Raw genomic sequence first — 22,247 nt, 5'->3', positions numbered from 1 at the left:
GTGTAAACAAGGAAAGGATTGCTGCAGGAGGGGAATGCCTTAAGCTGGTGCGGAGGAGACAGCTGTGAAAGCTGTAACGTCAGCTTTGACAGTTTATTCACACTCGAGGGAAAGCGAGGCAGGGTGGGCAGAGCCACAGGTGGGTAACAGCACACAGCGAAGTCATGGAACCAAACCCAATTGTTAGGCAACAGGAATGGAGTAATAGTAAAAAGAATGGAAAACTTCAATTTTGTGAAAGAAAAAACGAAAATGAAAATTGAAGATCATCTACTCTCGCATCACATAAAAAGAGAGAGGGGAAGGTAGTATTTCTGATCTGTTCCTAAGAAACAATATGGCCATCTGTCTCCATTGGTACAGTTGGTGTATGCTCTCAAACAATTAACTGCATTTGAAAGAACAGAGACAAACGTGTGCCATGTAGGTAGGATTGGGGATTTGATCCAGTGTAAAACCTGGCGCCACTTCGCCTCCTGGAAGAGAGGCCTCATTCTGTGAAGAAAGGACTGAAGGCTGCTGTGCTCAGCTTTTCTATGTCAGCCCCTCCCTGAATGATCAATTTTTATTTTTTATAGTCTAACTTTACCCTTGAAGTTAGGACAGTATAGTTCATGGTCAGCAAACTAAGCGTCTTTTGTAGTAACAGAAAACTCAAGGTTTTTCTTTTTTTAAAGTGAACTAGACTAATCATTTTTCACTTTGGCCAAGTTAATTTCTGGAAAGACATTTTGAAAAGGCTCTTAAAGGGATTATAAGGTGCAGAGTTGCCAATGTGAAAGCTGGGACTGTACACAGATTGCTTCTCCCTGTACCACCTAGCTGCTTCATTACTCACCCTGAACTGTTGCAGGTTTCACTTCCCACTGGGACAGCTGCACCTTTTAAAGCATAAATAGTCATTTGTATTAACTACTCTAGGAAGAAGTGGCTCTGGCTGGAAGAACTTACCAACAGAAACACTCTTGAGCTTATAGAAGTAACTTTGGCAAATGGCCTCTTGTGGAAAGGCTGGAGAGGGGTCAGACTGCACACTCTGCCCTTACAAACTACGCTGCACAGGATGAGGGTGCTACATGGGCTCTTGGGTTTATTGCAGTCCATCTCACCCACCTGTGGCTGATAATTGAAAATGCACTTAATGTACCTAATCTACCAAACACCATAGCTTAACTTAGCCTGTCTTAAAGGTGCTCAGAACACTTACATTAACCCACAACTTCATCTATCACAAAGTAAAAATAAAGTATTGAAAATTGCATGTAAGTTATTGAGTACCAGACAGTTGTATGAGTAGAGTTTCACACCATCATAAAGTCAAAAATTCACAAGTGGAACCACTGTATGTATTACTCAAGGACTGAGATCAGTTTTCTGGGACCCCCTCATAGACACAAGACGGTCACTTCTCACAACCTTGCAAGTGCTGCAGGACTTACCATGTGTTGGAGGCATGTTTTCATTGCTTATGAACATGAATTCTTTGTAGCTTTGAGCCATTTCATCAAGATCCCACCAGAGCCAGGCATCTTCCTGGAGGGTCACCCTACCAGCTACTGCTGAGGTACCACATTGGTGCTGCTATGATCTGAATGTGCTCCCTCAAAATATATGTTGAGGTCCTAACCTCCATGGTAATAGTCTTAGCAGTTGGGGCTGTCAGGAAGCATTTAAGTCACCTAAGATTAAGTTAAGATTAGCCTCCTTATAAAAGAGACTCCGTAGAGCTAGCTAGTCTCCCACTATGTGAGGACAGTTACATAGAAGGTGCCATTGATGCGAAAGTGGAAATGCAGCAAACACTGAGTCTGCTGGTGAGTTAATCTTAGAATTCCAAGCCTCTGGACTGTGGGAAATAAGTTTCTATTGTTTATTAGTCACTCACTTTATGACTGTTTTTTAATAGAAGTCTGAGTGGACTAGGGTAGTGGGTTTAGCTATCTGAGTGTTGCTGGCTGATTTAAGGTCATAAGATGATAGATGGGGATGGCACATTGACAGTCTATGTCTAGTTCCCAGGAGGGCTCTCAAGATAGGTGGGACAGCTTCATAGTTTCACCCAAGGGACACCGGAGAGCATTTTCCATCTTTTCAAATTTTATGTTTTAAAATAAACTTTATTACAGTATTATTTACATACCATCTTTTCAACTTACTGTATGATTTCCTCAGTTTCATAACTTTTAACTGTATTTCAGCTACTTCCCCCTAGAACATATTGGCATCCCCCTCTCTGTAAACTGTACTGTCTTCCTAACTGAACACAATTTTTTACTTCCTTGTGCTCTGTTCTCTTCCCCCATCAAAACACTGCTGGGTTTCATAGGGAGCTCTAATTCCTTAACCAGTCCACATTTTCCTACCCAACAGCTCCCCCCATTTCTCCCCCCTTCCCACCTTTTTTGGGCTTGAGAGGTATGTGGGCTTATTTCCAAAGGTGACTTGTAGATTGAGAAACTGACTTGCTGATTTGAAGACAAAACAACAACAAAAATTTAAATGCAGCAGTCAGCTGTTTCTTAAAATGGTCAAACCTGTCTTACATGCAGAGGATTTCCAGTGGGTATGAGTTCTTTCCTATGAAGCCATACTATCATTTGAATATGGGTAGTGTTCCACCAAATGCCTGTCTGTTAAAGGCTGGTTCATCAGGGTGGCAGTGGACCTTTATTGGGTGGGGCTCTGTGGTAAGGCCTTAGGACATTGGGGGCATACCCTTGACAGGGATTATGGGATTCTGAAAGACTCTTCCTGTCTTTGCTTCCTGGGTCATGAGGTGAGCAGTCTGGCTCTGCCACACACTCCTGCCTGACATGTCACTAATCAGAGTCCACAGTAACGAGGCCACTTAATCTTGGGCTGGACTCTTCAAACCATGAGTTGAAATAAATCTTTTCTCTCTTTAAGTTAATTACCTCAGTCATTTTGTGGTATTAATGGGAAGCTAATACAAAGGATGAATAGACTTAAAAATAGAATGCTGAAATTTGAAAAGCTTGATTCAAAGGGCAAACAGGCATTGTAAGCTCATTGGCCTGGTAGGAATCATATTCTGTGCAAAGACAAAGATGAAAAAGCATCTTATGTCAGATAATCTCCACAGAGATCAATCTGTCTTCAGTCTTTGAAGAATCTGGAGAGACTGAGTTAGAGAGAATAACAGAACATGCATTCTGTATCTCTCCTTGGAATAAAAGACTGTGAAGCAAATTACCTTAATTTCCTTTTTAGTACTTAAAAACTGCATTGCAGCCATTTTAAAAAAATAAAGAAGTTTGGTGTGTTTACAAATTCTGGAAATGTTCTTTCCTCTGGAATCCCGGAGTCTGTTATTAAAATGATAAATTTCAAGCCTCGTAAAATGAAGTGACACTCAGGGTCAACAAAATGCACAACACAATCTTGTTTCACTCTGGCTTTGGCACTAAGGTTTCTTTTCTTCCTAGGTTTATGTGCTATTTGTTTTGTGAGGAAGCCTTTGGTCTACATTCCTGAAGATACTTTCAACTTGATGCTTTCCTGGATTTTAGGGTTCCCTAAAGAATTGCACCATTGTATTTAGGGCTCTCCAGCAGAGAGACAGGACTTCAGGGAGCTCTGTCCCTGGCTCTCCCCTGGACCTGGACTGAAGCTGGTGTCTGTCCTCTCCGAACAGATTTTCTGTGCTGTTCAATGACAGTGACTTACTCTGCCTCCCTCCTGAGCTGCTGAGTTGGGGAAAGGCTCTATTCAGTGTGAAATGCTGTGTGGACATAGATGTTCCTGTACGGCTATGACACAAGTACACTGGGGAAGGGAGTGTCGCTTTGTGTATAGAACGAAGACACCGAGGTTCTCAGCTCCTTTTCCACTTTATGTAAAGAGCACTGGTCACTGTTCTGCTGCCACTGGGCCCAATAAAACCTGCCAGCGTAAGCATGGTGAGCCTCTACTGTGGCAGACACTGGGGGATAAACGCTACTTCTTTGAGGAGGTTATGGTTTCGCTGGGGGATACAGAAACATGTGGAAACCTTATGGAAGGATCTTTGCCTGGTTTTAAATGCTGGACTACCTCAGAGAGCTTTCCTCCCTTTTCTTCCATCTTTACTTCTTCTGTGTGGGATTCCATTCCTTCCTATGACTTTAAATACCACCTATGTGGAGTCATCCAAAGCCTCCATCCTGACTCCACCCTGACTCTAGAATCTAGATGGAAGTTGTCTAAACGAATCTCCTCCAGAGCATCTAAAATCTAAGTGTCTAACCTACCTAAAACCAAGAACCCTGTTCTTGTGCCTCATGACCCCTGTCTGCTCCTCCATCCATATAAATGCACCACTCTCCACGAAGTCACTATCATCTTGCACTTACAACTTATTCATGGAACTGGTTCCATCTGAAATTGTATTTTTGTTTCCTTAGTGCTTTTTGGCTGAATCTCTGAATCAGAATGTCTCACACACAGTAGGGACCCTATCAAAATTTGTTTCAATGAATTATTTAGAAAATAGTTACATAGATGGTAAGTACATAGAGAGGGAAATTCCTGTGGGCTGGGAGGTAATGGTAAAACCCCATGCAGTGTAATTCTGGATCCAGCTGGATCACAAGAACCAATTGTCAAATATTCAGGATGAGGCAGTAGTTAAACACAGCCATGCTTAAGAATGAAATTAGCCAGGCACTGAAGCCTCATACCTGTAATCCTAGCTACTTGGAAGGCAGAGATCAGGAGGACCATGGTTCAAAGCCAGCCCAGGCAACACCATATCTCAAAAAACTCTTCACAAAAAAGGGCTGGTGGAATGGCTCAAGGTGTACGCCCTGAGTTCAAACCCAGGTACTGCAAAAAAAAAAAATAATCAAAATAACTTAACAATGAAATAAACTTAAGATAAAGGCAATAAATACTCAAGACTTGTCATTTCTTAGTCATTTTATTTTGACCATTTTATATGTTTTGAGATTGTTTAATCTTATCGTATCTGATGATAGGCATTCTTTCTACTGGTGGCTTCTACTCATCTCTTCCAATTCTACATGATGTGATTTACTGACATCATATTGATTGAAAGCAATCAGTGGGAGTGTTTGCATAAAGTAACTACTCTAAACACACAGAAAAACAAATGCTACAAATCAGTCTGCTTGTTTTCTGGGGAGTTGGTTATGAAAGATTTGGGGGCACAGTACAGATTTCATATAAAAGGTGTCCTTAAGGGAGGGTACACATTCACATAGTTAGAGACAGGAGGAAGATTCTAGGCAGTTGCTACAGAATAAACAAAAGTCCAAAGGAAGAGGCAGCATTCGTGTGCGCAGTGTACATGTGTGGGCATTGTTGGAAACTGGGGAAGACAGGTTATGGGCTCTGTCTCCCAGAGCCTAGAATTTAGGCTGAGACTTGGGTTTACTCTACAGGCAATGGAACACTACTGAAAATTTTCCAGTAGCCATGTGATATGATGAATTCAAACAGTAAATACTCAGTGCACACCTGAGGAATGAAATGAAAAGGAGTACTTCTGATAGAGCAAGACTATTTGTACTTCTTTATACGCTTTACCAAATCTGTAAAGAACATACACAATCATTCAGAATGTGTGAGCAGACAATCCTCACCAGGGAGAAAAATGTCCTTTCAGCTAAAACCTACTTCTCCAGACTTTTGTATACTGCAGGAAATTAAACTGAGCCTGCCTTTTGTCTATAGATTGAGGGTCCGTCAGCCCCAAATAGAGACAACTCGTGGAAAAACTAGAGCCAAAATGTAGAACAAGGATGATCAGTTGGATGGAAGTTAAACATGATTAGCTGTACCCACAAGAAAAAAAAAAAAAGTTCCCCTGGATTTGACTGCCAATAAACCTGCAAACAAACCTTCTCCACTGATCTGAAAAGTAGTTTTCATTATATTTACTTAAGGATGTGTTTCTTGCCACAGTTGAAGCTCATTAGTAGCAGCTGAAAGTAATTAGAGAGCTAATTAAAATAGAGCAACGAGGTGGCTCTACACTAATGATATGATACTCTTGTTATCTGTTCAGTGGTGCTCTTTGTGCCTTGTCTGTAAACAGAGAAGACTGTGTTCTGCCATTTTTATTGTAATAACATCACAATTATGAACATAGGAATAAAAAGTCTTGGAAGAAAAGAAACTTGCCACCTCTTGTCTTACAGAAAGGTGAACAATAAATCCAACCATTTGAGCAGTTCCTGAACCCTAATAGGCAGCCTTCCCTTCTTGATGTGAAGACAGGCAGATACAGAAAGGCAACAGCTTAAACAGTAAAGAGAGTAAGGAGATCTTCATATTGCATGAGAGCATTTGCTAAAGGGAAAGGAAAACAGAAAGTTTAATAAGCAAAATAATGAGATACTGAGAAACTTTAGTCATTGTTTTTTCTTGAGTCCACTTGGAAACATTCACATTGCTGGGTAGAAAATGACTACATTGTAAATGTTTTTCCTGAGGTGAGAAGTCTACTAGAGAAAATGATGCAATTAGTAATTCAAAACAAATATTTGCATATATATACACACACTCATATAAAAGCCTGCAGGACAATTCAAAGATGCTAGTGATAACGTGCCTTATTGAAATTCCTAAGAAAACTATAGAATATGATCTAGATATAGATGTTTAGATTGTAAACATGCATGTTTTAAGACTAATTCAAAAACAGTTAACATGTTACAAATAGCAAACACTTAGTGATGGAAATATCTCACTTGAGTTAAGCAGAATTTATCTTTACCAGAAGAACTAATCTATTACAAGGTGTTTTGAGTCTTGAAGTTTTTAAGAATTTACTACCAGGGGAAGACAGAGTAACCCACGTGGCTAGTTTCACCCCTCGTCTAGTTCAGAGCCAGTGGATTGGTGACTTAATCCCATTCTCCACCATGTCCCTTAGGTGACAGGCAGACTGCTCAGTCTCTGCTCAGCCCCATTACTGTCAGGAAAAGCTTTGTCATATCTCACGGTATCATCTCAACCCTTTGCTGCTCCCCATTCCAGCAGGAGGCACTCTAGACTCTCTGAATGGATCCCAGCTCTTTTCTTGAGTCATCTCCTGATACCTGGTCCCTGTGTGCCATGTCCCATCACAGCCAAAATACCTGTGATTTCAAAAGAACTTTGCTCTTCTAGGCTCTCCAAGCCTTTACTTATCTGATATTGTTCAGAAAACTTCTCTTCCTACAAACTTGGTTCAAGTTACATTTCTGTAAGCTTTTCTTCATTCTCTTCACTCTTTCTAGTCTGAAGCCTGAAACACTTATTCTCTCTCTCTCTCTCTCTCTCTCTCTCTCTCTCTCTCTCTCTCTCTCTCTCTCTCTCTCTCTCTCTTCTCTCTCTCTATTTCTTTTCTACCTTCAAAGAATACTTGGATACTTGAAATCATTCAGCAAATATTTTTTGAGTGCCTACTATCAGATAGAAACTACTCTGACTGCTGAGGGCACAGCCATGAACAAAGTGAATTCACTGATCTCAATGAAAGGCAGGCTTAAAACAGACAAAAAAATTTCACAGACTGTCAGAAGAGCACCTGCCTAGCAAGTGCAAGGCCTTAAGCTCAACCCCAGTACTGCAGAAAAAAAAAAAGTGCTTCATAACATTAGTACAGAAGATATGAATACATTAGTACAGAGATTTTAGATTTTTGAAAAATAAAATCTTAGAAATGTCGACCTTGAATTAAACTAAGCAAGCAATTTCCCAAGGACCTCATTTTCAGTTTGAGGATACCTATGGTAATCAGATGCACACAGACCTAGTCAAGGAAATTCACCGAGTTTATTGTAGAAGACCTGAATCCCCTAACTCATCTTTTAACTACATTCTTTTAATATATATTAGGGCCTTGATAATGATCAAGGTCTTTTTTTTTTTACAGTATTTATGTAAAGTTATTTGAATGAGGTAGAGTGTGGGATCCATAGTTCAGGTGATTTAAGCTATCCACAGTTGAGTCAGAATGACTAGCTTCCAAGGAAAGTCAATGCTCTGGAAGATTACCAAGTTCCTAGAGAAGATAATGTTATCAGGCAGGGTTCTGAAAAGATGGCAGTATTTGCTCTATCCCTCCATGATGCTCTGAGGCAACTCTGACTCTGCAGGGTTGGTTGTGTGAAAAATGTGGACTGACAGGACAGAGGAGGAGAGATACAGCCTGCAGACACACCTTTCCAGAATTATGACAGGTAGTTTGAGGTTTCTGTTACAAACAACCCACATGGACTCATATTTTGGTATAACTTTTCTGAGTCAGTGACTCATATCATCTCTGAGCAGTTGGGAAGTGCAACTTAATCATGAAGGTCAAGAAGAAGACAAGGTCCCAACATCAAGCTTTGACTCGATGTCATCTCTCTGCCTGGAGTGCTCCCCATCACTCTGGCCAAAGCCATGCATCCTTCCTGTCCTCCTCCACAGTGTCCTCCTCCACAGTGCCCTCCTCCACAGTGTCCTCCTCCATGGTGTCCTCCTCCATGGTGTCCTCCAGTGTCCTCCTCCACAGTGTCCTCCACAGTGCAAAAAGTAGCAACAGGAATGGCTGCTCCATTTCTCCCTGAGCTCTCCTCCTTCCGGATTACTGTTTCCTCACAGCTCCAGGACATAGCTTTTCTTTTCACTTAAGCCAGGTTTTTTGTTTTTCTTAAGCAAGGGATTCTTAACCCCAGCACTGATGACATTTGTGGCCAGATAACTAGCTATGTCAGGTAATTATTTGTGCATTGTAGAGTGTTTAGAGCATTCCTGGCTTACAAACTTGAGTCACAGAAGCTCTGCCAAGATCTCAGAGGCCATGGCAGAGACATGTTCCCATCAGGAGCCCTTACCTCCTTCAACAAGTCTGTGCTCAGACTCCCACAGAGATCCTGATCCTCTGAGAAATGGCAGCTTCCAGGAAAATTAGCCAAGGTTTCCTATAAGTCCTCTCAATACTTCTATAATACTTATTTTCCTGCAGAGTGTGATATTGACTAAATCTCAACATTTACAACTTCACAATTCTCAGGGATACATCTGGAGTTCCATAATAAACACTTCTGAAGTCCATGCTTATTCAAAATTTCTGCATAAAATCTAATAAAAATTAATAAATAAATAGATTAAAAATTATGGTCTATTAGGAAGAACTGGGATTCTTATGCTGATTCTATTGCCAGTAAGGACTGGAAACTTAAATGAGGCCCACTTAGCTCAGCAGCAACAGTGGAGAAAATAACACCTTACAAAGCCTGTCATCCTCCATGGAGAAATGGCTGGTTTTAGAACTGGGTAGCAAATACCAAGATGAGCTTGGAGCATCTTTTAGTAGCAGGAAGTAAGAAAGTGCTCAAGAAACAAACAAAAAACTCACATTAATGGGGGTATGCCACAGGGGCATAATATATAGCTGGAGGAACTCCCAATGGCCAAAACTGGAATAATCTACACAGCAAATAAAGCAGTAGAGGATTATGATTCAAACCATAAAATAAGTATCCATGAGTTCATATTTATATAAATAAATGAGAGAGAAGAGCTAAATCTCTCTTGCTTAAGAATTCAAAATAATGTATGTAGACTCTACCCTCAAGGGACAAGAATGTAAGTCCCCACTCATGAAGCGTGAGCTGTACATATTCCTTCCAAAGAGTACTGTCTGGAAAGACAGAAAGAAAAGGGACAATGCAGTAGAGAAACCTGACAGACATGACCATGGTTAAGTGGTCAAGGTCAATTTCAATCATGATAAATCATGGATGGTATGATATGATGAAAATGACACTTCACCTCTGACATCTTCCTCCCAAGAATGAATAACCTCAGTCAAATCATGAGAAATCAACACACAATTCCAACAGAGGAGAATCCTACAAACACTCCAGCAGTACTCCTCACAGCTGTCAAGGCCCTTAAAAACAAGGAGCATCTGAGAAACTGTCACTACCCAGAAAAGCACAAGGAGACATGGCAACTCAATGCAGTGTGGCTATGGCAATGTGGAAAGGGAATATGCCAAATAACATTAAATAAATATGAACAAACTATGCATTTTAATGAATAAGGTGTCCATATTCCTTACTATATGTGCCATATTGTAAGACGTTCAGAGAAATTGGGTAAGGGAGCTCTTTGTACTGTTTTTCATTTTTTGTGTGTATAAACTCAAACCAATCCTAAAAAAAAAGTCTGCTTTTAAAAATACACATGAGATTCTCAAATCACTCCCATAGAAAAATCTTGCCTTTCAGAAAACCACGGAATTTGTTTTGTCTTACTTTCTTTGTCCTTTTTTAAGGTAAAGAAGTCATACGCTGTGTGGAAAATACTATTCACTACATACCCAAAGCCATTATTTCTTCTTTCTTTACCAATGCCCAGTTTTGTTTGGAATGTCAAGCTTTCTGCTTCCAGCATGGCCACTAGGAACGGCCATGTGTTGAAGTTCTAGCCAGTGAGGCCTACAGGAATCTAAGGTTCTCAGGAAGATTGCTGAAAAGTCCATGCATCTTTTGTCTTTTACCCTTAATCCCTTGTTCCTCCCACTTATCTCCTGGAGCACAGACCCAACCTGAGGCGCATTGGAAGGATGCAACCCTCCCCGAGTTTCTTTTCATTCTTCTCTAACAGTAACTAAGCACTGTATAAAGTTTGCTGAAGGAGAATGCTGATCTCATGTGAGATCTTTGTTGCAAGTGCTCCTTAACTTACGTTTTTAATAACCAAAGCTGCCAGCAGCCAGCAGTTTGACTGACACCTGTGAAACTCTTCCCTACCCCCAACAACAGTGGCCCATGAGCGGGAGCAGAACCAGGCTACTCCCTGGGTCTAGCCAGAATGGATGCCATGTCTAGAGCCTCTATTGTTATCTCTGTGGTCCCCAAGTCCATCACCACAGAAAAGGACATTGCTGCCACTCCTGAAGTTCCATCGGGGAAGGCAGCAACTGCCTTCATGAAACTATGGAGCTGTCAATCAACCAGCCTCTTCTTCTGCAACCTGGGGAGCTATCATCATGGTAGCCACAGCTGCATTAAGCACCTCACCATTGCCCACAGAGACTTGGTTCCAGCCCAGAACTCATGCCACTGGCTCTGCTGAAGCCATGGATACTGTTTCAGAGGTCACCACTTCAATATCTGTGGCTTCAGGAGCCTCTATAGCTACAACCAGACACCTTGCTGCTCTGGGAGACACACTAGAGAGGACAGCTTCAGATACCACAGGATGATCCCACCACCACCCTACTGGATGTCCCCCTCCAACTCACAGATATCCTCACTCACCTTCCTCACCTGTGACACTCAAAATGGCAAGCCCAGTAGTTTGCCTTTAGCACACAGGGGCTGTATGCACTCTTACCTGGTCAATTCAAGACCTTGGGCTGCAGCACAGGCCCCAAGAAAGCCTGATCCTACTGCTTTTATCAAGGGTGCAGAGGGCTGAGATTGTTGCACAGGCGTGGACAGGAGAGCCTCAAGCACACCTGGCTGAACAGTTCCAGAGAGCTGCTGGGATCAGAGAACTGTGAGAATGGAGACTGAGCAGGACTGTGGAAGAAACAAAATGAAACAACAAAACCCAATCTACTAAATGGACCCAATAGACAATGTTGTCACAGCATTGCGTTGAGTGACTGCACAATGCTTTTTGTTTCAGTATTTGCTTGTCCTGTGCTCTGACCAGTGGAGTGGGGTAGTTGGGAGTCAACATGGGGCCTTCACTTACCCTCCCGGGTTTATCAATAGATGGACTATGTCACAGACAGGGTCATGCAATCACCAGTGGCTTGATGTTTCTTCCAGTCTTCAATTCATACAGGATTGCAATAGGTTTTTGTTTTTTTTTTCCCCTGATAATAAGATTCTCTTTTTTGCCTGGGCTTCCAAGAAGTTTAGGACAAATTTTTATGCTAATTACATTAACCAGGCTATTCCTGAGAATTGGTAATGGTCTTTTCCCTATATCATTATTTTTTTTCTATTCTAATTTCATTATTTTTTTTGAAAGTTATTTATTATGAGCTACTTTCAAATCCTTTTAAGACATAGATGGAATATAAATACACACTTTCATGCATGCATAGTCTGGTTAAGATTACATAATAATTGGGAACGGCTGCAGTCCTTTCTGAAGGGCTGATTCCAATAACAGAAACTGCTGTCTGTGGAACGCCTGTTTTATGCCAGCTGGTTTCTTGTGTTTGTAATTCAGGAGACAGCATTGTAAGCTTCTCCAGAAGTGACGAAAGTGAGGTGCTTGGATGGCTCCTTACAGAGCTGAGCTCCAAGGTTTTTGTGATGTTTCTGGAAAAGAAATGTATACCAATGTCAACAAATAGCATTGATTTTCTCAACTTTGGAATGAATGATTGCATTGCTGATGAGCAAACTGATAAATACAGTTGCAAATACCTTTTGGTCCTATTCCATATTTCTTTTTATTTAATATTATTATTCACTGTTTGACTCTTTGTAAACAAAACTGAAAATCAAGCTTTGAAAATATCTAAGAGCCTTGATACAGCTGACTTTAAAAAGCAAGGTAGAGAAGTAGCAAGAAATACTTCCCAAGAAACCAAAAGGTGCTAACTGGTAATATTAAACCATTTCTATTTTCCTTCTGGCAGAAAACTAATGTTTTAGTTTCCTAGGAAATACAATAATTATAAGATGCATTGTTTTTTTCATTGCCAGCATCTGTGCTAAGAACTTCACATATTCTATCTCATTTAATTCCTATTAAGAAGCCCAAAAAGTGTAAGAGTAAAATGAGGCCTCTCTATGAAGAAGGAAAATACATAATCTCAAATGGAATAATAGAGAGTGAATAATATCAAAATACATTGCATCTGGTATGAAGATGATATAATAAAATGCACTGAAAGCTGTTGAATAATAGGGAAGCAGAGTGATAAAGAGTAAGTAATAGAGTTAACCTGATTAAAGAACGATACATGTATGTGTGAAATACTGTAGTGAAATCCCCTTGAATACTACGTATATACTTAATAAAACTAAGGACAGACAAGGGTCTGTCTGGGTTGGGTACCAGGGATAGCAGGAGAGGGTAAGAGGAGAGGGTGAAGGAGAGTGAATATGGTCAATATATTTTGTATACATGCATGAAAATAGGACAATGAATCCTGTTGAAATAATTCTAAGAAGGGGGAAAGGGTATGAGGGAGAATTATGGAGGGGGTGAATATGATTAAAATATATAGTAAACCCATATCAAAATGTCACAATGAATTCCCTGAACAACTAGTATGTGCTAATACATATATAAAAAAATTAAATTACAAAATAAGTAAATAAAATAGAAATGTGTCTTTCAGAGAGGGATCAGCTAAATCCTCCTGAAAGTAATGGTTTATACATGATGTTCTGTTGTGAAGACCACAGTGCTGAGAAGCTGGCTGAATCAAAAAGCTGGAGATATGGACACCATCACTGATCCCTACAGAACTAAATTGGTTGTGCCATCCGTCTCCTCTACCAAATTGATACCTGCCTGTGATGCTCTTCTCTATGTCAAGGCAAACCAATGGAAATCTTGTGATATTAAACCTTTTATTAAAAACTCTGCCCTTATCTATGTTTGACTAGATGTCAAAGCTTGTAAAATATGTTCTAATCATTGTAGAAAGTCGTGAATCAAATACATAAATGTATATATATAATCACTCACTATAGATGCAACTGAACTTAAAATGAATTTATTAGGCTTTCTTCTCTCTCTCTCTCTCTCTCTCTCTCTCTCTTTCTCATGCACGCACACTCTCATTTCTTTCCTAGAGCTAATCTTATTGTTCTTAAACACTATAAAAAATTTAAAGTAATTCTTCATATAACAGTCATTTTGTCATCTGTGCTAGTTTATAATACATATTCTAAGGCAAGCTTTAAAACTCTAACACAACACACAAGTTTGTTTTTAAGCAAAGAGTTAAAATTTCCCAATCAAGGAAACCAACACTTAAGGAAAAACTTTACATAAGTCACACAGCTAGTACCTGGCAGAACTGCAATTTAAATCCAGGTCTGCCTGACTTGAAAAACCTGTTTCTGCCTAAAAGGGCAAAAATTTAGATTTTAAAGTTTTCCATCTGCAAAATTGGATAATAATGATAACTAATAATGCTGAGAGCTGGTGTTCATTATAAGCTAGGTTTATTTTAGTGCATTAAATATAGCAACCTGTTTACTTCTTACAACCATATGAGGTGGTTGCTAACATCCCCACTATACAGATGAAGAAATGAGGCACAAGGCTGAGATCAAATCCCTTGCTCAAGGTCACAGTGTAAGAGATAAAACTACAAATAATGTAGTTAGAGCCTATACAGCTTTACACAACTTAAAAATAATCACACTAAGTCTACTGTCAACAACCAACTGGAGAATGACACAAGAGCAACAAAACTATAAACTCACAGAATTAGCCTAAAAAAGAATCACAAGATATCTATGGAGAAAATTCCTTAAAGATAATCCTATTTTAAAAAAACATTTAAAAATGACTAAAATGAGAAATAGCCCTTGTTTGTGGAGCTACCTCAGAGGACTGTTGTGAAATTAGGTATGTTAGTATATGCACAGCCCTTACAACAGTTCCTGGTCATAGGAAATTCTCAATAATTTAGCTACCATTTTTTATAAGCAGGCTTGTTACTTACTTATTGGTAGTATGACCTCAGACAAGGTCATTTTTTTTCTCTCTGAGCTTCAATTTCCTCATCCATAAGAAGTGGGTTAAGAGGAAATAAACACTTGGTCCCATGAGAATTAGGTGAGCACAGGGTAACATCAGACCCTGCCCAGTGCCTGCCATAAGGGACACTCCCCTGATGTTGTCTTCCTCTCCCAGGAAAAGACAGCACCTTATTTTTCTTTTGACCCTGCTTATCCAGCAGTCCTCAAAGTTGGGAATTTCAAGCACCAACAATATTTCGTCTTTGTCAATTATTTCCCCAGTTTACCACAGCAAAGTGCCACAAAGTGAAATGGTTCCTTCTGGGGGCTGTGAGGGAGAATCTGTTCCTTTAGTTTCTGATAATCTTGGGCACTTCTTGGTTTATGGATGGCTCTCTCCCTGTGTCTTCACACAGGCCTCCCTCTGCATCCAAATTTTCCCTTTTCTTAAGAACACAGTCCTATTGGATTAGGATCAACCCTAATCTCAGGATTTTAACTTAATGACCTCTTTTAAGTTCCTATTTCCAAATAAGGTTACATTTTAAGGTATGGGGGATCAAAAGACTTTATCTTTTAGGGAGAAACAATTCAACTCATAAATAGTTTCCTTTTTTTTTTAATCTGAAAAGTGATACATAAACACTAGCTTGGGATGGGGGTGGGATTTGTTTGCTTTTGCCAAGCCAGGTCTTAAAAACAGCATCAACAAAAGACTACTATCTATTAATTTCTTTTTTTTTTTTCTTGGCAGTACTGGGGTTTGAACTTAGGGCCTTGAGTTTGCTAGGGCTTGAGCCATGTCCCCAGCCTCATTTAAAATAGTTTTAATGCTTGATAATGTTATTGCTGTGGAGCAGTGGGCATTTTTTTCACTGCTTGACAAGAAGTATCTTAGATAGACATGTAGAAGACAGAGCTGCTTGGCACTAAGGACCATTTTCCTCACTAAGATCAAAGAAGTGTCTGTTTTTACTTATTTTATATAATAGGAGTTCTGAGAAAGATGTTATTTGAAACTAAGGGTACCCATTACAAAAACATCAATAACAAAAAATGTGTCTTTATACCACTGCTCTGGAATACCTTATGATGTTCTAAATTCTTTAAGTAATTTGTCTAACATCCTAATTTTATGCTGTTGAAGTAATGGTAAGCCAAACCAAAACCCTCTTCCCAGTACAATTGTAAGGGCAGCACACCTTGCTTGCTCCATTCCTTCCACTGTGGCCAATTTCCTCTTCCAAAGAGGTGGTTCATGCACTTGAATTTACCACTTGGGAGATACACTGGAGGGCTGAGTTAGAGTCTATTTTGAATGTTGTCTAACTGTGTGCAATTTCTAGGTCTCCTCTTCTCCAAATCAGATGGCAAGGGCTCAAAGTCAGATTTTCTATACCACATTAGACATTTTTCACCTAAGCACTTCTCCCTACTCCCCCTCTTCTGTGCCATGGGAGGATATAAAGAAAAGACAGCTATGTACAAACCAGAAAGGGGTCCTTACCAGACACAGAATTTGCTGTCTCTTTGATCTGTGCCTCCAGAACTGTGAGATGTGAGTATTTATTATTGAAGCCACTTACTCTACAGCAATGTTACAGCTACTGGGCTTGAAGCATTCCAGCCCAGAGCACTGCCCAGTGACTATCTCAACTCCCTCTTCAGACTGACAGCTTCATAAACAAACATTATTTAGACCATTCACCTTCATACATAAGTGACCGTTCCCTCTTTTTTCTGATAGCAGTTATTTTTATGTATGCTCCATTTGAGTTTTCTTCCCCACTCATAAGGGAGATCAGCTTGGTGCTATGAAACAGCCAGTTTAGAATGCATATTTGCTGTCTTTTGATATTAATGAGATTGCCAGCTTTGTGGTAGAAAAGGTGTATTTTAATATTTTATGTACCACTTAATTAAGAAATAAAGAGAAATGGGATGTGGTTTATGAGACTAATTAACAATGCTTTAGAGTCTACTTGGTCTCCTAGTATGTATTTTCATCTTTAAGTTCATGTCCTTACAATGAACTCCATCCTCCAAAGACATTTGCCAAGCTATTTTATTATTTTTTCAACCTAAACACACAATAAAGTAGCAATTCCTTTATAAGTACTTCCTTGAATAAAATGCCAACTTTCATGTAATCTAATCACAAAGTATGAGCCTGCTTTGTACTTAAAAAAAAAAAAACTGAAATCTTTAAATGCCAGCAATGCTAAGTGGACTTTGTGGTAAAGTAAACTTGGTGTATAGCCTTGGTCTGCTAGTGAGGGCTGAATCCCAGCCTTAGTGCATGCTGGTTTCATCTTGTGGAACTCACTTAGACTCTGCTATGAGTCTTGCATATAAAATATAGGTAACAGTATCCATCATGTAGAGCTATCATAAACATTAAATTATACTCAAAAATGAACTAAAAATAGATTATAGATATAAATGTAACAGCTAAAACTGTTAGGACTATATAAAAATTTTGTGTTGTGTTGCAAACAATAACATTAAGAAAATGAAAAGGGGCAGAGGTTCCAAGATGGCGACTAGAGGGAAGAAGCAGATAGCATGAGCTCTGTAAAGTAAAAATCTTGCTGAGTCCCTACAGACACACCTGGCAGGAAAAACCACCAAGAAGAGGCAAAACTCTGATACCCTTGAACCCCCAGCCCACACATACCTTCCCCACACCACGATATATGGAGAAACCAGGAGGGCTCCTGCACCACCAGATGCCAGCTCCTAACCTGCTTGGGAGATGCAGACCAACAGGAGAGCAAATAAGCAGCATGCAGTATCCCCACAGCCACCCCTGGGATAAACCAGCATAGCCCACTGCACAGACTGACCCCTGCCCTGCAAAAAAACAAAAACAAAAATAAAAAACTGAATGATAAACAAGCAACTGAAAAGGACACATAGCAAAGAGGACTGGGCTCCTTGAGCTCCAGAGAAAGGAGGGCAGGCACCCGCATGAACTGTGACAGACAGTTGCTTCAACCTCATTTTCCTAGCCTAAGTCAACTTAGAGTCCGAGTTCTAGACAGAGAGAAAAAAAATCATATTAATTTAGCAATATGTATTAAATTCTTAAAATATTTATTACCTTTACCTAGTAATTCTACTTCTGGCAAGCTAGTAATAAAAAAAAAGGATTTCTGTCCAAAATGTTAAATGAAACATAAATTCTGAAAATCTAGAAACGACCTAAATGTGCCATCAGTCAGGAAATCACTACATTAACTAAAGTATACTCACTTTATAAAGTATAAAACTGACACTAAATTATAGCTATGAAATCTGAGTTAAACAAGGGAAGTTGTCTCATACTCTAAGAGCAGAAAACCTGTATATTCACAGTATGTTTGCTAGAATGTGTTTAAAAGTTAAACAGAAATGAAGGAAAGGAAATACACCAAAAGAGGAATAAGTTAACAAGTTTGTATGGACAAGGAATCATGAGTATCCTTTCTTTCTCCGGAAAATGCAAAAAAAAATGAAGAAATAAAAAACCTGAATTACTTTTATTATTGTAGCAAATTAAAGGAATCACTTGTGCTGGCAACGGACAAACTAAAAGTGGGAAGAGTTTATCTTATAAAAATAGCAGTGCTGCTATCTCAATCTATAAGCCGTGATCTATACATTAAATGGGAAGAGTAACTGCTTTATCCATCTCTGCAGTGGAGAACCCTGAGTGGCGCCCATGGCCCATGAAGTAAAAAGCCCAGCACTTTTGCTTAAGGAGCCTGTGCCTCAAAGCTCTACCAGTGCTTTGCACATCAATAATCAGTTTTTAAAAATCCCTTGATCACTGTAGAAAGTCGCCATTTTTAAGTTAAAAATCATCTTCCCACCCTGAAATCACCACTGTTAACAACTTAAAGAGCACACACACACGCGCACACACACACTTCTGTGTTCTCTCCTCAGTCACACGGCTTGAATACTACCTATATGCTGATAACTTCCACAGTCCTATCTCCAGACCAGACCTCTCAATAATGCTAGACAAATCTAACTGGCTACTGACCATCTATACTTCAATGCCCAGACATCTCAAAATTCACACACTCCAAACTGAACTCCTCATCTTCATCACCCAACCTGTTCCTCCTCTGACTTCACCCATCTGTGCTAATTGTCTATTGCTTTATAACAAGTTCACTGCTATTTTTGAGGGGCCTCAGTTCCATTCAACATGGACCTTTCCTTAAGGCTGTTTGAGTATCCTCACAACATGGCAGTTGGCTTCCCAGAGAGTGATCCTAAAAGAGAGAGCAAAAAGGAAGGCACTTTTTATGACCTAGTTTTGAAGTCATAAATGTCTACCATAATCTAGTCATTAAAACCAAGTAACTAAGCCCAGCCCACATCCAAAAGTGAAGGATATTAAATTCCTTCTTTTCAGGAGAGAAGCATCAAAGAATCTGTAGACACACTGTAAAAGCACCATAACATCTCAGCTGGTGGCAATTTCATTCTTCTAGATGCTCAGGTCCCTTGAGTCATCCTAGTCTCTTGTTTCAATCTTGGCCCTCACCCAATCTGCTAAGAAGCCGTGCTGTCACACTTTCAAACACCTGAGGTCTAGCCATTTGTCCCCACTTGCACTGCCTTACCCTGCTGCCTTGATGAGCAGGCGTGTCTCTTTCCCAATCTTCCTTTTGCCCCCTTGCAGTGCATTCCTCACACAGAGGCCAGCATAATCCTTAAAACTGAAGTCAGATCATGCCAGCAGAAACCACCCAGCCCCACCCTCCTCACTTCCCTTACCTGCTCTTTCTTCTGTAACACTTTTCACATAACAATCTACAGAAGTAACTGATTCCTGCCTTTACTGTCCATTGTCTGCTTCTCCTACTAACACAAACTCTGTGAGAGCAGGAATCTTATTCTTGTTCAAGCTACCCCAAGTGTTAGAAGCTCAATTAACATGCTGAATTAATGAACACACATAACTTAAAAAAACAACCGAAATAATCTGTTTCCAATTAAGAAACATGCATGTGGTGAACATTTTTCCCTATCACGTTTCATAGCTGGGCAGTTAGGAGCCTATATGGCTAGGTCACAATCCACTTAATCAACTCCTTTTCATTGGCCATTCATATAAATTACTTGCTTTTCCCTACTACAAATACAGTAATGAAAATCTCCTGATGTGTTTATTCCACTACTTATGACATTGGGAAATATTTTAGGCATGAAATTGCTGAGTGAAAGGATATGTACATTTTTAAGGATAAATGTCCTGGTCCTATCAACAATGCATAAGAATGCCTATTTCTTCATATTCCCAGTAAGACATGTTATTAAGGTATTTAAAATAGTCAGATAATCCTGGGTTGGACTGGGTTCTGTCATTAATGAGACTAAAACTACTATATGTAAAAAAGGGAATAATAGAGCTTGTGAGGATTGAAGTAAAGCACACTGCTTACATATGTTAGACTAAAGTGAGGCACAGCAGGATAGACAAGGGGCGGCCCAACATCAGCACAGACTTTATTCTGGAAAGATAGCCTAAGAAGAGGGTCTCCACTGCCACATTCAGGCTTGGGGTAGTTATAGGGGGAGGTGGTGGAAAAGTACCAGGAAAGTCCCTGGGTGGGCAAATTTCCTTGTGGGTGACTAAGGAGTGCTGCTGTAGGGCAACCAAGGAAAATAAGTTATGGTTAGGTCACTGGCCTGCTCAACTGTCATTGGCGCCCCACAAAGGTTAACAACTGTTCCTTTGTCAGTGTTCGGGGTCAGGTTGGGCGTTTCCAGTAAACACCTGCGAGAGGGATGGGGTCTGGCTCTAACATGGCTGCCCTTATGGGTCACTGTACCAGCACACAGTAGACGCTCCATAAAAGGCTGTCACTGTTCCTACGATCTGATGCCCCCGCACATTACTGCACGAAGGTGGCTTCTTCTGTGCAGATCCATTAGTCATTCACTATGGAATCTGGAATCCTCCTAAATACAGTGCATGCAACTGGGAGGAGCATCATTTTGGCGCTGATCCTTCTTGCATTTTCTTTTGGACAGCGGCACACCAACAAGAAGAGAACTGGGCCACGTGAAGGAGTCCCTGTCCGCCTGGGCATCCTGGTCCTCCGCGCGTCCGAACTCCTGAGAGCCAACGAGACCTCCAGCGGCGCTAGCGCCCGCGCCACGCCCCGGAAAAAGCCACGCGGGGTCGCGCTGCGCGGGCTCCGGCCCGGCTTCCACGCGCGCGCGAGCTCAGGCGCGCACGGGGGGCGCGCACACGCGCAGCCTGCCCCCCGCAGGCCCGGCCCTAGCGCCGGACCAAGCCTTCCGGCGGGACCACCGCTTTCTGCGCGCTTCACCCCAAATGTCGGGCAGGCGAACCCCGTGCCAGACCCGAGGCTCAGGCGCCCACGCGGAATGCCGTCCCACGCGGCCCGCGGTTCCCGTCCCGCGACAGGCAACAGGACGGGGCCGATGGACAGCGCGGGGGCCGCACCCGCTCGGGCCTGGCACACCGCGGCCCGCGCGGCTCCTCGGCCCCGGCCCGCGCGCGACACGCACCTAGCTCCTCGCATGCCGCCGCCGGCGCCGCCACCGCCGCCTCCATCTCTTGCGGGTCTCCAGGACGCAGCCGTCCGGTGCTCGCTCTCCCGCCGCCGCGTGCCGCGTCAGGCCGAGGCCGCCCCAGCCCCGCGGGACCCGCCCGGCGCGCCCCGCCCGCGCGCGCTGCATGCGCGATGCGTTCCCGCCGCCCGCGCTCTCCCGGACCCACCAGTGAGGCGCCAGCGTGGAGAGCCCCAGCCCACGCACGTTGGCGGTATCTGGGAGTGCGGGTCCAGAGCTGGCCGACACTCAGGCCTGTAGCTCCGTGGGGTGTTGAGACCACGCTGCTTATGCGCTCCGTATGCCCCTGTTCAGACCTGCAAGGTTCACCCAAGGGAGCTCATCCACTCACATTCAGCGCTCTAAGATGCCCCCATGCCCTTCAAGAGCTTGACCTGTACTGTGCTGCTGAAAGAAAGCCTAGGTGAATTGACAACGTCAGAAACCCGTAAGCACTGAACACACATTCTCTTGTGTAATCCTGTGACAACCCTGTGAGAAAATTCTAATGTTACATCCATGTTACAGATGAGGAAACCACACAAAGCACACAGAGGTGAACCCCGTCCAAGGACAGACACCTGGTGAAAGGGAGGTTGGCGATCTGTCTGCAGCAAGAGCTGGGATTCTGCAGCATGCAGAGCTGGCTTCTCGGGTGGATGCCAGCAAATATTTGATGGATCAATACATGAAGCACGCTTTCGAATAGAAAGGAAGATAGTTTAGTTTTGAGGTCACTTCATAGCTAGCTTTAAAGTCAGGACCCCAAACAACGCTTTACTTTTGTCTATTTCATAGAGTGCTTTTAGAAGAGTTGTGTGTGTGTGTGTGTGTGTGAGAGAGAGAGAGAGAGAGAGAGAGAGAGAGAGAGAGAGAGAGAGAGAGTGAATGTGTTTTAGTGGAGTCAGGGGAGGCATCTGACTTCTTGAACCCGCAATATAACTACACTATATGGTGATAGTGTTAAAGATTTAAACTTACCGAACTTAAAAAGGA

At 41.6% G+C, this 22,247-nt stretch overlaps 1 long non-coding RNA gene across 1 annotated transcript in view; it reads right to left on the bottom strand.

The window, feature by feature from the left end:
• LOC141425727 (uncharacterized) overlaps positions 1-21,324 on the bottom strand; it is a 457,749-nt gene extending 436,425 nt beyond the window's left edge. The window contains exon 1 of the long non-coding RNA XR_012450807.1: positions 21,210-21,324. This is a non-coding gene — a long non-coding RNA (uncharacterized lncRNA). The remainder of the gene's footprint in view (positions 1-21,209) is intronic.
• Between the last annotated feature and the right edge of the window lie 923 nt (positions 21,325-22,247).

This window comes from Castor canadensis, chromosome 1 (assembly GCF_047511655.1).
Source record: "Castor canadensis chromosome 1, mCasCan1.hap1v2, whole genome shotgun sequence".
NCBI lineage: Eukaryota > Metazoa > Chordata > Mammalia > Rodentia > Castoridae > Castor > Castor canadensis.
This window is presented reverse-complemented; position numbering and strand designations above follow the sequence as displayed.